Source organism: Pinus tabuliformis, chromosome 5_1 (assembly GCF_031772625.1).
Source record: "Pinus tabuliformis cultivar Carrire ecotype Pingquan chromosome 5_1, CPIR1, whole genome shotgun sequence".
NCBI classification, from domain to species: domain Eukaryota; kingdom Viridiplantae; phylum Streptophyta; class Pinopsida; order Pinales; family Pinaceae; genus Pinus; species Pinus tabuliformis.
The window spans coordinates 102,128,798-102,145,061 of NC_142305.1; positions in this window are offsets into that span (position 1 = coordinate 102,128,798).

Sequence of the window (16,264 nt, forward strand, 5' to 3'; positions counted from 1 at the left end):
TGTTGGCTGAGGCCGTGGACTGTTTCCCTCTTTGAGGGTTTTAACCACGTCAAAAGTACTGGTGTATTGATCTGTGATCTGTTTGTGAGCGATGTCCTTTGATGTTCTGTCTGAGGAACTTACCCTATAAATTCCTACATATATTCATCAATAATGTATCCCAGATACTGAACCTGGGTCATGCCAAAAGTGAATTTCTCCAAATTGGCACATAGCTTGTGTTGCCTCAGTGTTTGGAGAACCTGTCAGATGTGGTGGAGGTGCTCTTCCCAACTCTGGCTGAAGATCAGAATATCATCCAAGTGTACCACTACAATTGAGTTGGTGAATGGCCGCAAGATGTCATCCATTAGCCTCATGAAGGTTACAGGAGCATTCGTCACTCCGAAAGGCATAACCAACCATTCGAAAAGGCCCTCCTTGGCTTTGAAGGCAGTCTTCCACACATCAGAGGGTTTGATTGGTACCTGGTGATATCCTGATCTCAGATCGATCTTGCTGAAATATTTCGCCCCCTTTAGTTGGTCTAGGAGGTCATCAGTCCACGGGATCGGGTACCTATTACGGACAGTGATCTTGTTCAGCGCTCGATAGTCAATACAGAGTCTCCAATTCCCATCCTTCTTCTGTACCAACACGATCGGGCTCCCACAAGGCGATGATCTCGAATGGATGTGACCTTTCTGCAGTATCTCCTGAATCTGCCTCTTGATTTCATCGTTCTCCAAAACGGAGCGCTGATAAATTGGTCCATTGGGTAGCGGCGCCCCTGGGGTCAAATCGATGAAGTGCTTGACCTGACAGTGCAGAGGAACCCCTGCAGGGGAGGTGAAGATGTCCTCGTACTCCTCCACGACCTTGTCCATCTGTAGTTGTCGTGCGGAGGGGCCCTGTCTAGAGGCCGTGGCCACCGTCTTCTTCTTTCCTTGAGGGCGTATCATCAGGAAAACAAATTTCCCAGTTTTGGAAATGAGCTTACTGCATTGTTTTACAGTAACCAAAGAGATGGCAGTAGGTGGTGCTACCTCTGGTATCCTATACAACTTATTTCCCAATGTAATAATAACAGCACGGGGCCTTGATTCATACACAGCATGTCGCTTCCACAAGTATGGTTGTCCTAATACTACATCACAAACTTCAAGGGAGCAATGTCACACAATACCTCATCCGTGAAGGGCTTGATGTTATATGGAAGGCGACACTACTAGCTCACGCGAAGATGTCGTCCTTGGTGAAGCCACGCGATGGTGTACGGTTGTGGATGTGATGTGGTCGGTAAGCCCAACCTCTTCACGACCTCTGCCGAAATGAGGTTCTTTTCGCTCCCGCTATCGACAATGAACTGTAGCGGGGAGCCCTTTACCCACATCTGGGAGTGGAAGAGACGCTCCTCCTCCTCTGGATCTTCGGGTTCATTTTTCTGGATCTTGGCGATAGCAACAGTGGCATTGGCATCCACATCAATGATCTACTTCCCTTTGTCATTCCCCTTGTCAGGTTCTGACTCAGAGTCAGAACATGCATTTGATTCTGAAACCTTTAGCTTAGCCACCAGTGACTGCTTGGCCCGACACTCACTTGTGTTGTGAGTGGAGCTCTTATGGAACTCACACCATTTTCCCGTGTCCTTTTTCGGCTTCGGGGCACTGTTCTTTGCTTGCAGCTTTGGTGGGGTTTCTTGGGCTACCCCACCTTGGCTTTGTCCTTTGTTCTGTGGTTTAGGGGAACTTTTCCCTTGCTTTGGATTCATAGATCCAAAGTCTTGCTTCTTTTGTTTAAACTTATGTTCGACCTTGATGGCATATCGGTATGTTGTGCCAAGCGAGGAGATGTTCAGGAATTTTATTTCTTCCTGGATGTACTTGTGCAGGCAGCCGCAGTATTTGAGTATCAAATGCTGCTCCGTATCCTTGATACCCAACTTTGTGCAAAGGGTATGGAAAAGATTGGTGAACTCTGGCATGTCTTGGTCCCTTCCCTGCCACAGCGTGGTCCACTTTATGTATTCATCCTCATAGCTTCCAATAGGATAGTAGTGCTCTTCGATGGCATCTCGGAATGAATTCCAGGTGGGTGTGGCTGAAAATAGTGAGCCGGTACTTTCATCCTTCTGCTCGCAGTATGTTTTCCACCAATCCTTGACGTGGGGTGCTGCTTTGAGAAGAGCGAAAACAATTTTTTCCTGACTCGAAAATTTGTGAACAGAAAAATAACCCTCTAGCATATTTAACCATTTATCTACGGCATTTGCGTCTATCTGACCCTCGAATATGGGGATTTAAAAATTAACTTGTACCTTAAAGGGCGTGGTGTTTCCAGAGTAGCATCTGGAAGCCGATGCGTTGCTTCTAGGTAGTCGCTGAAGGATTTGGGCAAAGTTGTCCATCATTGCGTTCTGTTGTCGCTCGAGGGCTTCTTCGAGCAAGATTTTGATAGGATCTCCTGCCCCCTCATCTTTCTTCTCATCTGCCATGGGAGACCGTCGGGATTTGCGAGGCTGGTCTTGCAAAGGTTCGACCAATTCAAGCCCTAACTCCTTATATCCCGACCTCGTTGGGGACATGCAAAGAAAAATAGAGAAAAAAAGCAGACCACTCTGATACCACTGATCCGGACTTAAATAGGAACGCAACAAATTACAGAGATAACCATAAACACAGATATGCAGCGGAGATAATACTTCATTTCATTAATGTAAAACACTGAAATATGCTTACAAACAGTAATGGAAATAAACTAGCTAGGGCGATGGTAGCTTATCTCTGAGAAGAGATGTGGTGGCTACATGCCTCTCAACCATGTTACAATGAGGCTCGAAGGCCTATTTATTGTTGAGAAATAATGGAAAACCCTTAACATTCCAAAGCCTAACCCTAGAAGATGAAACGCCAAACTGTGGGCCCCGTTTGGGTAAATTGGTACATCAACTTCCCAGAGTCGTAACTTTGGCATACGATCTTCGTTTAACGCGTACAATAGCTCGTTAGAAAGAACTATCCGAGCATTACCACTTTGGGAAGGGCAACATGGTCCATGGTTCAATGTTGCCCCCAGATTTCCCAAAAAATGTCGTTTAAGGCCTCAAAACGGCTCCAGAAGTTCAGGACCCGAAAAACTGCTAAAAATAGTAAGTTGTGCTACAATTAAGGAAACTGAAAATGTTGAGAGAAACAATGGTGGGGGTCCAGGTGGACTTGGTAGGTGGCCACCAAGATCCACCTAGATCACCTAAGGTCACCCTGTTGGATTTCCTTGTTAGGTCCTAAGTATTCTGCTTCATTCAGCTGTGCCACCCCTTCTTTCGAGGTTCCGCAAACCATCATATCTGTCGATGCTGCCATGCGCGGACTAGGCATTTTGTGTTCTAGAGGGAGTATAGCGTTCGCGCTATACTTCAGCCTCGGAGGTGCCTGCACCATCAGTTTCTTGCACGTAGTCCTATAAGCCCACAGAATCGCTAGTACACGCAGGTACCAGTCAGTTCACTGCGCATTGTGGACCTTGTTCAGTGCTTCGCATACTTCGTTAAAGGCCTCTGCATGGATAATCGTTTGTGCATTGGGTATTTCCATACTCCGTGGTTCCAACCGGAGGGGTCATTCGCGCCATTGCCTTGCCCGCACAGGCTTACTGATCGGGTCTCTTAACACAGAGATTATGTTCATCCACGCAAGTTTCAAACCATATACCTGTACCCATCTAGACAGGTGTGCATGCAGACTGTTTCCTTCGGCAATCTTGTCTGTCAATCACGTCTGAGGTTTCCCAAATTGTATGTGCATTGTTCTCCTGCATTCGTGCCAGTCCCCAAAGCTTCTTTGGTACGTACCCCACCACCTCGTGGGTGTAGCGCGCAGTGCCCATTTCAAAACCTCAAAACGCTGTTGTTTTGGCACCTCTCTTTCAAATATGTTCAAGAAGTCATCCACCTTACTTAACCCATTATATGTAGGTAGATCCATTACCTCCGTTGATACGTAGCACAACGATCTTGTCATCATGTTACAGTTCAGCGTGGCTACCTCGTGTAACCGATTCTGCCATCGTTCTATATCTTCGTTAGAATCCGATGTGTAGGAGCTTTCGCACTCCCATGAGATTTGTCCATCTGTGGCTGGATTTACCCAGTATTGCTCCCGTGAGGTTATCTTGTATATGTAGTCCAAATCGGTGTCACTGTCGTAGTCGCACACTGGCTCCGTGTAGCGCGATTCTTCTACAAAGTCTAAAGGTACAACTATGCGTAGAGACATTTTCTCAAAGATCATCTTGAACTTCTTTAGATTTATCACCCCATTCATGTTAGTGGCCCAGTCTATTACTAATAGCGCGAGGTATGGATCGCTGTCATCAACAATCTCTATCACTTCAAAGTCTGCTAGTGTTCTTGTTCATTCGATATCCACTGTAGTTCCCTGTAATCTTCCCATCAATAGGATCTTTTGTTGGTTCGTCATTCGCAGTTGGATAGGAGACCATTGCAGCGTCGGCCTTCCCATGCGCTCCCATGTCTACTTCGGCAAAACATTCACGTCCGATCCTAGATCCAGAATCACTTGATCCATATCATATTCTCCAATCTATGCGGTCAATCTCATTTCCCTTCTTGTTCGCGTCGTGTGGTTCCTAAGCTTCTAGACTACACGTGGTTCTCCTGGCGTGGTCCCAGCACATCTATTTATGAGTTCCTGCAGTCCCTTTACCACCTTGTTGTCGCGCAATAGCTTCATGCATGTTTCCAGGAACGTTGTGAGCATGGATGGGTCCATTTCTGTCTCTGGTCTGTCTTTGCTTCCTGAAGTGGGGGCATCAGTGAAGCTCTTCTTGGCCTCCAGGAAGGTTTCCTTAGCACGCTCCAAATAAAACTCGGGTTCCTTTGTCGGAGCCTTGCGAACCCAAGTACTTTCTTCAGGCTGCCTTCCCTTGTCATCCCCTATTGTAATTCCACTTCAGAGAACAATATTTACATTAGGGTCCTCCTCACGTGGCTCAGACCTCATCATTTGTAGGTTCTGAGTCGGGGGAGGTTGGAGCACTCCTTTGTCGCGCAACCTTGCCACCAATGTGGGACAGTCCTCCATCTCATGATCAAACAATGTACAATACAGACATGATGGATGTGTTGGATTCATACAATCATGGTCATGATGTCCTGACCCTCCATAATTGTAACATATCAACTATTCGCGACCTCGTCCCGGTCCTCCTCCACCTCGGCCTCGTATGTGCCCCTGAAATCCGGTTCACGCCATCCCTATATTCTGGTCAAGGGGTCGCGTTTCGGCCTGAACTCTCTAGGTAGGATTTCGATCTATCATCATTTCATAACTTCTACAGGTGCGCTCATCATGTCCCACCGATCTACAAAAATTATAGAACAATTGTTGCGAATTATGTGTGTACTTCTGCAATAAATGGAAATTGTTTGTGGCATGCTTTCCTCCTATCTGACAAATCGTGCACCAGAATGCAGGCACCGTGCTAGGTCCTTCTTGTACCTCCGGTATTAACGGCATCTGTCCTCCTCCCACGAGATAATTCACGAACACTGGGCAATGATCCTTGTCATGTCCCTGACCTTTGCACTTTACGCACCATACTTCTTCGCGCACTTTTGGGCAAGCTGTCATGTCTTGTTTCAGACTCTGCATCTCAAGGAATAAGTTTTTCAACTGTGTGTGGATTTGCTGAACTCCTAGGTTAGGATCCTGTATCGGGGTCTCATGCAGCCTCATCGCGGTCTCTAAAGCTTTGGCCTGAGTTGTCAATCTTTGCTATGACAACATGTTCCTCAAATGCGGTGATAGTGATGCTACAAACCATTCGCGGTGTTGTCCATCTATCAGAGTCATGTTGGCTTCGTGAATCATGCATTTCAGCCTTTGATCTAACTCCCAAGGGGTCTCACCTAGTAGCATCATGATTTCTTTGAACCCAATGATCGACTGTGCTTCTGACTTCAGCCTACTAAACTCCCTAGTTAACACGGCTTGGACATCCGCGATTCCTGCATTCGGATGATCATTCCAATGCTTAATGTACCAGGTTAATGCGCAATCCCGCAGAGCACTAACCAACGTGGCTTTCTTGATAGCATCATTTGTTACTCCCTATGCTTCCCATACAACTTTTACAACGAAACGAAACTGGTCCAGATCTTCATTTCCTATTCCCTTGAATACTGGCAACTTTATCGAGCTCGCCATATTAAATCGCGGTGGTGGCAGAGGTGGTATGGGCTAAGACGGGGGTGAAGATGGTGAAAATGGCAGTGGTGTGGGTGGGGGTGGTATGCGCAGAATCCTCTGCCTTATCAAATTGATCTCACTTCTTGGCGAGACCTTCACGAGCTTTTCTTCGCCCCCTCACGGAGGTGAAATCAAGGGGCTAGTTTCTAGTTCTATACCTCCTTTGTTTCTGTAAATTCTTCCACTTTACATAGCCCCAAACATCAATGTATTCGCATAATCCGTTTTTCACACAGTAGCATTCTAATCCAAGTGTTCAGAGACTTAACGTACCTACCTCACAGTCCTTTGACGAAGCGTCACTCTGCCTCCCTATATCTGACTGAAGTATCTACCGCAAACTCAGTAATGAATCCTCCTATAATTCAATCGATCTAGTGATAAAAAATGTGCGCGATCTTAACCTCCGATGCTTCCAATCTGCTCACCAATTCTGGAGTCCACACAATAGGATTATCAAGTTTCCACCTTCCTTGGTTATCTGCTAGCTTCACAATCCACTGGTATAGCTCAGCAGGGAAAGATGCGAAGAAAATTTCGTGGATATCGGTATATAAGTAGCAGTCTAACCACTTTTCCTTTGATAGTTGTGGATTCATTTTTTCCTGCGCCGCGAACTCGTAAATATTCCTATCCAACCAATCTTCAATTCCTTTTTTTGTTGGATTCCAGTGATACAACATCAGACATCTCTATGCAGATCCTGGTCGCGACAACGGAACCATTTGTTGGCTTGTTGGGGCCTGACCCAGATTCAGAGTTAATTTGCCAAACAAATCCATGTACTACTGGCCTTTCGGCAATAGTCCGCGGAGTGTGGACTGAGGTCTCACCAAAGTAGTATGGGTGGGTGCTAGAACCAAGTTTCCGCACCCTTGAGATGTCTAAGGGTCTGGTTCGATCCAACTGTTCGTCCCTATGCGCAAGCTGCTTCACACACTTCCCTGATCGTCGCGCCTTGATACATTGCCTTCGCGCAACCCTAATGAGGGGTTGTGGAGCTTCTGTGATGTTGGAGCAGCACTCTGCGCTATTCCCCTAAGACGCACCCGAGGTCTTACTTATCTTCCTATACCAGTTAATTATCTTCGCATAAATGGATGTCTTACGTTATATTTAGTTATACAATACAATCATATGAGTTTGCGCAGCAAATAAACAGTACACTTGCAATTTATACCCAATCATACATCAAAACAGGAAACAATACACAAAAATATGGTAAACTTATCTTTATTAATTCTTTCCACTATTACATACCTCACCTACCCTACGCACTCAGCTACAGGGGTTCGCACACTCAGCTGCGGACGACTAGGTCTTTGCGCACTCAACTGCAAAGCCTTCCCCTACTCTACGACCCAAAGAAACCCTTTACACTTTGACTCAATCACTTAGACTCATCATGCTTCCATTCTTAGTCATCCTATCTTCGCTACTTAGAGCCTCGCTCTATTTATACAATCCCATGGTCCGCAGACCATGGGTAGGTCTATCAAGCCAACATTACATTACAAAAACTAGGGCGAACAACCCTGTGACTCTATTATGACTTCACGCTCTGCACCCACAATTAGCGAAGCCTTTACAAAGGATTTGGTCAAAACTTGGGCTTTAAGCCCCAAAACATGCTTTGGGGGGATTCCATTCCCAACATCAGAGGTCGGGCCCACATAGCCACATATTACAGTTCATACATAGGATCAGGAGGCATAAGGTTAGAGGCCCATATTCTTGGGAGGTGGTGCAAGAGGCCACCAAGGACATTGATGTTCGTGGGGAGTTGTTCAAAATCCTGCTAAATCTCCCTGCTAGATGTAAAGGTCTGATCCCATTGAAATATTTTAGTAATTTTCATGCAACCCCTTTCATGTATGATAGATTCATTGGAGCTTGGGGCAAGTTCCCCAACCATGACCAGGTCGCCATTTATTTTTCTAAGAATTGATCTACCAGATTCCGATGAATACGGGACGGTCTACACCAATAAATTTACCTGGGTGTATTGTGTCTCTCCACCTCACTGTATAAGGATGTAAAATCATGAGATATTAGGATGAATAAAAGATAACTTGTTGTAATTTTCCATTAATGAATGCTACTATTTTATATATATATATATATATATATATATCTGTGTGTGTGTGTGTGTTATATTTTTCCATTAATGAATGCTACTATTATATTTATTTATTTATTTATTTTTGTTTGAGATGGTAAAATTTGTGTGATTTTATTGTTAATATGTAATGTAATTTGTTAATGCGTATTAATTTATTGATTTTTTATTTTTTTTTGTGGAAAAAGTCAAAATTTTATTCATAAGATAAAATTACATTTTGTAGATGCAAAAGCATATGCAATGATATTGATCTGGTTTTCGCAGAAACCAAAAGAATAAAAAAAATGAAGTGAAAACTATACTTTTCTCCCTTTCTTTTTCTCCACCTTTCGCCATCCCCCAGAGTTGGGGGTGGTGGTTACTATGGAGAGCTGATTTTCTGTTATAGTTGTGGGAGATTCCTTGTCCGACTCAGATCCTTCAGATCCATGAGTTCTCTTGTTGCCGGATGTTTCCATTCCTGTTATTTGGAGGTCTTGTTTTTGCAGAGGGTTGCTAGGAGCTTCCTCTTTCTTTTGTGTGTTGGGCTGGATGTTTTGTTCATCCTTTTCTGTTTTGAAGTCAGTGGTGTCTGGTACGTCTTCTTCTTCATCCAATGGCATTGTGTTTTGCCATCCTTTTGGCTTCCTCTGTTGTTGCTTGTTCCGGTTGGGGGTGTTTCTTGCATGTGGACAAGCGTTGAGAAGGTGGCCTGTTTGTAAACATCCTCGACATCAGAATGCTGTGTTTTCGTAATCCAATGATTGTAGCCACTGTGTGTTGTTAAAATTCAGTATTATACCTTCGGTAGTCCCTGGCTGAGATCTACTTTGACACATATTTTGGCGAAGGTAAAAATTCCCTTTGTCAGTCTGTCGTCGTCAATCTTTAGAAATTTCCCCAGGGTGTTGCCTATGGCTATTAAACCCTTGTGATGCTAGAAGTGTAATGGGAGGTTATGCAACCTAACCCATATTGGTATCTTTGATACCACCATTGTATTGGCGTCGAAATCTAAAAACCATGGAGTGATGTAGAGCCCTGCGTTGCCCCAGAGCCATGGCCTCTTATTAAGGATGTGTTCCTTTTCCTATTTTATGTTGAATCTTACTATAAAAAACCCCTTAGGGCATAAGTAGATTTCACAGTTTGGTGTCTAGGTGGTATGGATCCAATGGTGCAGATCACCTGATTTGGGCCAATAACCATTGAATCTACAGATAACAGAGTGAGAAAATAAATCTGAGTATAAATCATTTACCTCGGGCATTTGAATGATGAGAGCAGGATTCTCAGGTTTTTGTTCAACTATGTAGGGCCCAGGAAGAACAGAGTTTGTCGCTGGATTGACTTGCGCTTTCCCTTTACCCTTCACCGCATCCTTGAAGGAGCCTGTGTTCTTGGAACTTGTATTCTTTGAGCTGGTTCGAGAGCATCAAGGGACTGGGAAATAGAGTTTCAATCTTGCACGTATGGGCTAAAATTTTCATTAATAACAACCTAATGAAAAAAAAAAAATTGTAGTCTTCAACAAGTGTGAAATTACATCCATGGATTTACAGAAGAGAGTTGAAAATGCACTTTTAAGCCCAACTAAAATATATTTGTTTGAGCTTGGAGAAAAAGGTTTTTATTGCCAAGCACGCCCAAAAAACAGCAAAAACCACCTTGCTAGACTTAGAAAAGAGAGCTGAAAATGCATTCTAAATATGCAGATAGGGCGGCAAGCAATGAAGCTTGAAGATACAAGACCAAAAATGGAAGAGCCTAAATGACGAATATTGTACAAGGCCAAAGAGGTGAAAGAATTTCACCTAGCAAAACTACCCTACTGGGCAAAGAATCCAGTGCCCACCCGAAAATTAAGGCTTATTTTTTCTATAAAATCCAGCATGCAATCACTTCACTTTTAATATCTCAATCAAAGCATAATTGGTATTTTACAGTCCCTCTTTTCAAAAACAAAAAAGGAGACGGTAACTCATCCTTCACGCAAGCATATAGAGCTAAATATTACCATATCAAAGAAGCAAATAGTGGTTGTAGTTTCGTTTTTATATACAATCAAATGGAGGATGTAATATTACACAAAAACTATCCATTAAATAACAATGTAAAACTCAAACAGAGCTGGAAATGCAATTTGAGGCTTGAAAAAGAAAGCTGTAATTTTAAATTCAAGTGAGCTGGAAACTACCTGCTCAAGTTTGGGAAAAACCGGAGATAAATTAAATGCAGTCACTCATAATATTTTAAAAAAGAGAGAAAATAAATAAAAGTTTTTACGCGTTGAATGGTTGAAGACGATCCCGTAATCTCTCCGAAAGGTTGAGGCCGTAGAAAGGTCAATTTCAAATCAAATGGAAGATGGCATTCTTGGAAATGGTAACGAAAAAGAACAATAATGAGTTAACGTGGGACAGATTAATAACACGAGTTGCTTTGGGATTCTCTCATTGTTGTAATTTTTTCAGATAGAGGTGTATATGTATACAGGTTTGGTTTTTGAATGGAGGTGTAATGCACATGTACGAAACCAATATTAATAACACGAGTTGCTTTGGGATTCTCTCATGGTGCTCCACACAGGGCAAGGGTTAAGCAGCTTGCCAATCAGCGTGTCATAGGGCATTAAATGCCCAGGTATATGCATGCTCTATAACAAAATAACATACAGTTCTCATTTTTAATTTATGTATGTTATTTTGTTATAGAGCATGCATATATCTGGGCATTTAATGCCCTATGACAAGTTGGTTAGCCTTTGCCCTCCACAGAGCTACGACCTCCGCAGGTGTGAGAAAGCATGTATTTGGAGCGCTGAGGTAGAGTGGCCGATATGTGTGCGGCCAGCGTGTATGGTTAAAGGAATTGCGAGCAAGTTTGAAGCGTTGATTTGGTTGAAGCGTTTGGCAGCAAGTTGAAGGTTTGAACATAGATTTAATTTTTGAATTTTTATTTGTAGGAGGAATTTTTTAGTTCGAAATTTTTTTAAAAAATTTTGTAGATCCAATATTTGAATTGTTTTTTATGGTGGAAATGGATTAAGCACCATCAAAAATTTTTAGGGCACTTAAAATTATGAAGTTTGACAGTTTTTACTTGGATTTATTTTTTGATGGTGGAAATAGATTCAGTGGCATCAAAAATCTCTAAAGCACCTAAATTATGAAGTTTGAGATTTACAAAAATCCCTATCAGATTTTTTCAAAATATAACTCGAATTTTTAAAACTTTGATGAAAAAAACAAAACATAATCGTTAGACTATTTTTAAAATAAAAATGCTAGAAGCATGGTATAACTCTTTGATAAAAAGAATAGAGTTGTACTTGTCATTCCCTTAATCGGATTAATAGGATGACAACATCCCTAACTGGTGAAGATTTGAAGCTTGTCGATTTTAAGATGTTTATAAATTGGCATTACAGAAACAATATAGTGAGCACATTCGATGTATTTTTTTTTTAATAGTTAATTTTGTTTATGATTGCATTAATTATATTAAAAAATTAATATTTGTAGATAAATTGGCATTTTGGAAAACAAAAATAATATATTGAACACAATTGAATGTAATTTTTTTTTTAAATAATTAATTATGTTTATAATTGCATTAATTATATTACAATTTTAATATTTATTTTATTTTAATAAAAAAATATATATTTTATTAATATTTTTAAAGTACTTATAAAATATTTTTTTTTAAATAGAAAGTTGGTGAAGGAGATTCCGTTTCTCCAAATTCTACTTAATTCATAAAATTATTTTACGTGGTTAAAATAGTATATTTTGTAATGACTATGTAAGCTGTATAGCAATGTTATTATTTAATTAAATAATTATTATAAAAATTTTGCATATAAATTTTAATATTAGATTTATTAAAAATATTATAGTATGGAAAGGTTTTTTAGATTTATTTAAAATATTATATTATGGAAGTTAAGTATTTGTAAATTCCTTGATATATAGAATAATTTAAGAGTTATTTGAGATGTGGAAAGAAGTTGACTTTAAATTGTGTGTTAATTAATTATATTAATATGAAGTTTATTTAGTAGATAATTATTATTTTTGTGTTTGAAGTCATTCTCCAATTCAGTAGGGAAGAAATGTTGTAAAATTATGTTAGTTTATGTTATATAAACATTTTGACTCACTAAAATTACATAAAATTAAAAATAAAATAAAATTAAATCTTAATATTAATAATTATAATTATTAATATTTAAACCAGCCTATATTCATCTTAACTCCATATCTATCAAACGTCTAAAGGGATCAAATCTCTCAAAAACTCCCCCCAAGTTTTGCACTCAAAAAAGAGGTTTGCACCTCGAGGGATTTGATCCCTCAAGGCATTTGATAGATCAGAAATTAAGATGGATCTACATTGGTTTACTTATGCAAAGGGGAATATGCATATCTCCTTATTACATTGAAGGTAGACATGAGTCTTCTCATCTTAATAATTAACGATATCTCCTTCATATAATAATTATGTTGAAATAGAATTTTCAAAATTTTAATTTAATTAATAGGATTTTCTGTGTTTTAATTTATATAATAATTATATTAAAATGGAATTTTCAAAATTTTAATTTAATTACTAATTATAAGATTTTCAGTGTTTTAATCTAATTGTCGATAATCACACTCATAAGTGTGTTGTTTTAGAATAGGGCTTCCAAAGCTTTAATATATTTTTCAACAATTATTAAGTGGATCACAGGGATTTAACTTATAGTTTGATTAATTTAAAAGAATGTATTGTCCCATAGTATTGTAACAAAGCCTAGGGGAGGGACGCCATTACCTGTGCGCCCTCCCCTCCACCTAGCCTACAAGCACGTGGACGACACGCGGCGTTGTATGACACGCGTCCAGCTTGGACTGCCACCTGTTGTGCAACGTGTCAAGCATTAAAACTTCAATTGCCGACCTCCCGCCCATTCGTTTCCGCCTTTACGCCGCGATGTGTGGTTTGCCAAAGGGTTTTCTGTTCGGGTCCGGTATCTGTTCGAAGCCCTCCACTGACGATGGCGCAGGAGGGCTCCATTACTACGCATGATGTCTGCCATCGTTGATCTCATGTCCACCATTGCTTGCTTGCACGAATCCATGGTTGGAACAAGGTTTCTGTTGTTCTTGTGGTTTTCCGCCTGCAATTGTTGTTCAGTCTGGACCGCCGGTGGTTTAGGGTTTCCTGGGTGGTTGTTTAATTCACGCTATTTGTTGTTTGGGGAGGAGCCAGTACCAATTTCAGCCAGTTCGAGGTCGAAGGTGGCATTTACAGGTAATTGCAGGTTTTGGTGGTTTTTGTGTGGTTTTTTTGGTTTTTTTTTCTCCATTTGCTCATTTGCTAATTTTTCCCACTTGTTGCAGGTGTGGCAGGTCCGGCGAGCACTGGAGAAGGTCCGCCGAATGTGTGGCGAGCTCTGGACTTATGGCTTCTATCCGATAGGATTTTAATCCTACCAGCCATTTTCTGAAGTGTTTTTCAACACCTCACCATGTGTTTCTCAACACCTCACCTAGTTTATTGGAATTTTTGTTAAATTTGGAGACAGGTTTTGGGTTTTGTCAATTAAGCCATGGGATGTTGTTGGGTTTTGTCAATTAAGCGAGGTTTTTTGTCAAAATCACCTGGATTTTTTCCTTCACTTTACTTCTTTTCTGGCAAACATAAACTTGCATTGTTGCTGCCTTTTGTCAATAATCCCCGCAAGTATCTTAGTGGTTTGCATAATGATATAGTACATGACTTGGTAGTATATTTTGAACTTCAATCAATACCGACTTGTGCCACCTTGTTCGATGAACAAAAGAGGGCTTCATAATTAGCTGTGAAAAACTTGGCCTAAGGATGCCAGTGTGGTAGTTTAATGTTTTCTTGCTTTAGAAAATGTAATCAATGGAAAGAAACTCTTGTAATGAAAGTTCTTGTTTTGGTCTTGCGTGTCTAGTGCATTTCGCAGGATCTTATTAGTGAGATACCTCACCTAGTTCGACCCTATTTTGCATGCATAGATCTTACCCACGTGAACCGCTTGTTTTGAATACTCACCCTTTTGGTAGATCCATAACACCCTTGTAGACAACTGTGCTATGTTGCTAACTGATAGATTACAAATACAGCCTATATTGTAGGAATGGTTTTTGACTTTCTTGCCATATTATAGGTTGCCTTTCAATATTGGAGCGTGAACAGAGAATGTTTTAATGACATCCTATTCCTCCTTGGATATCCTTTGCATTTATGGGAATTTTCTTGTGTAACCAAATTCCTCCATGATAGGTTTGCAATAGTAACAACCTTACACTCTTTATCATCATCAAAGAGTTTCCAAAACATGGGATAGGCAAGAGGATGGTAATACTGGATTTGAATAAGCGATTGAATGACATGAAAATCTTGGTCTTCACATCCTTCAATTTAAGTGCTTCGGATCTTGAGTTTAGATGTGCCCAAAGAGATTATTTTATGTTCGAACTCATGTAATTTGAAAAATCTGGCCCTATTGACTTATCTTTTATTATTTCAACTGCCTTTCGAGCTTCTGTACCATTCCATATAATTTATTAGTGCTTGCAGTAGCTTGGGTTAGGTCCCTAAAGACTATCTCCCATGTCTGCCTATGCCATTCAATTTTGTCTATCACATGCATTTTGTTCGTTTCCTTGGAACAATTCTTAGCTCAATTATTTTAGAACTATATATGACTACATATTTGATTATATTAAAATCGGATTTGTTGGATTTATTTACTTATTTATGGTTGAGAATTTATTTGCAGCTCTCTGTCTTATTATCTCAGTGTTTCAGGTTTTATTCAGCAAATTTAAATAATAATTACTTCAAAAATGAAGAAAATGACTTCAAAGAGTCCACTAGTTCCAATTGTAACTCTTTATGATCTTTGTGGAGTACATATGTTGTGTAGGCTTTAAGTTTAGTTCAGTTTTGAGGGTGCATGTATAGTCCGTTTTTCAAATAGCGTACATCCTTAGGCTATCCAAGGTGCTTTTATGGGAGTTGTCTATTTCTGGGTGAGAGCTTAGTTCTATAAGAGGCACCAGCAGATTTGCCTGATGTGTAGTTATCCATGGAGCTAGGGTGTACTAGGTGTTCTGAGTAGGGTTAGGGTTTGACACAGTGAAACCAAGTTCTTATTGCACATGTTTAGAGACATTATTTTACCTTATTCTGTTATCTGAGAAAGGAAATGTAGGGTGCGCCACTGTGTTGGTTAGTGAGTTTTGGTTTTGAGCTATTGTTGTGTATTAACTTCTTTCTGTATTCAATAGAAGATGGATGTGTTTGAGAGTTAAGATATTTTACAGAAGTATGTGCTTGTAGGTAAGCTTACTTAGATCTAGGTTATTCTTTCAAAGTTGAAAAACTGCTTACAGTGGCCTGCTTTCTATGATCCTTGTTGACTGCAATGAATAATTAGATCTGAAGCATATTGCTACTGTGACTTAATAAATACCATAAGACAATAATAATAAGCCTAAGACCATTGCACATTGACCATAAGAGGCTAATAAAGTCATATGTTTTTTTGTTGGTGACTTTCCAAGTGTTTTTCTAAGGTCTGGTATATGTTTTCTGATATCTGAAATATGCTTTTCGAGATCTGGTGTACTTGTTTCAGTAAGAAGAAATCAATTTGCTAAGGTTTAATATCCATAATAAATCACTTATCAGTCTTAGGAGCATCATTTTGAAGCTAATGGTGAAGTATTAAGTGATTTATTTTGTGAAATATTGTTCATCTTTGCAGTGGAAAAAGAAGGCCCAAGACATAATATGAATTGACATAGCAATTTCAAAAGGGGAATAAGTATCTAAGTTATCATTGTAGCATCTTTTGTGGACTGATATCATCTCTCTTAAATATTTT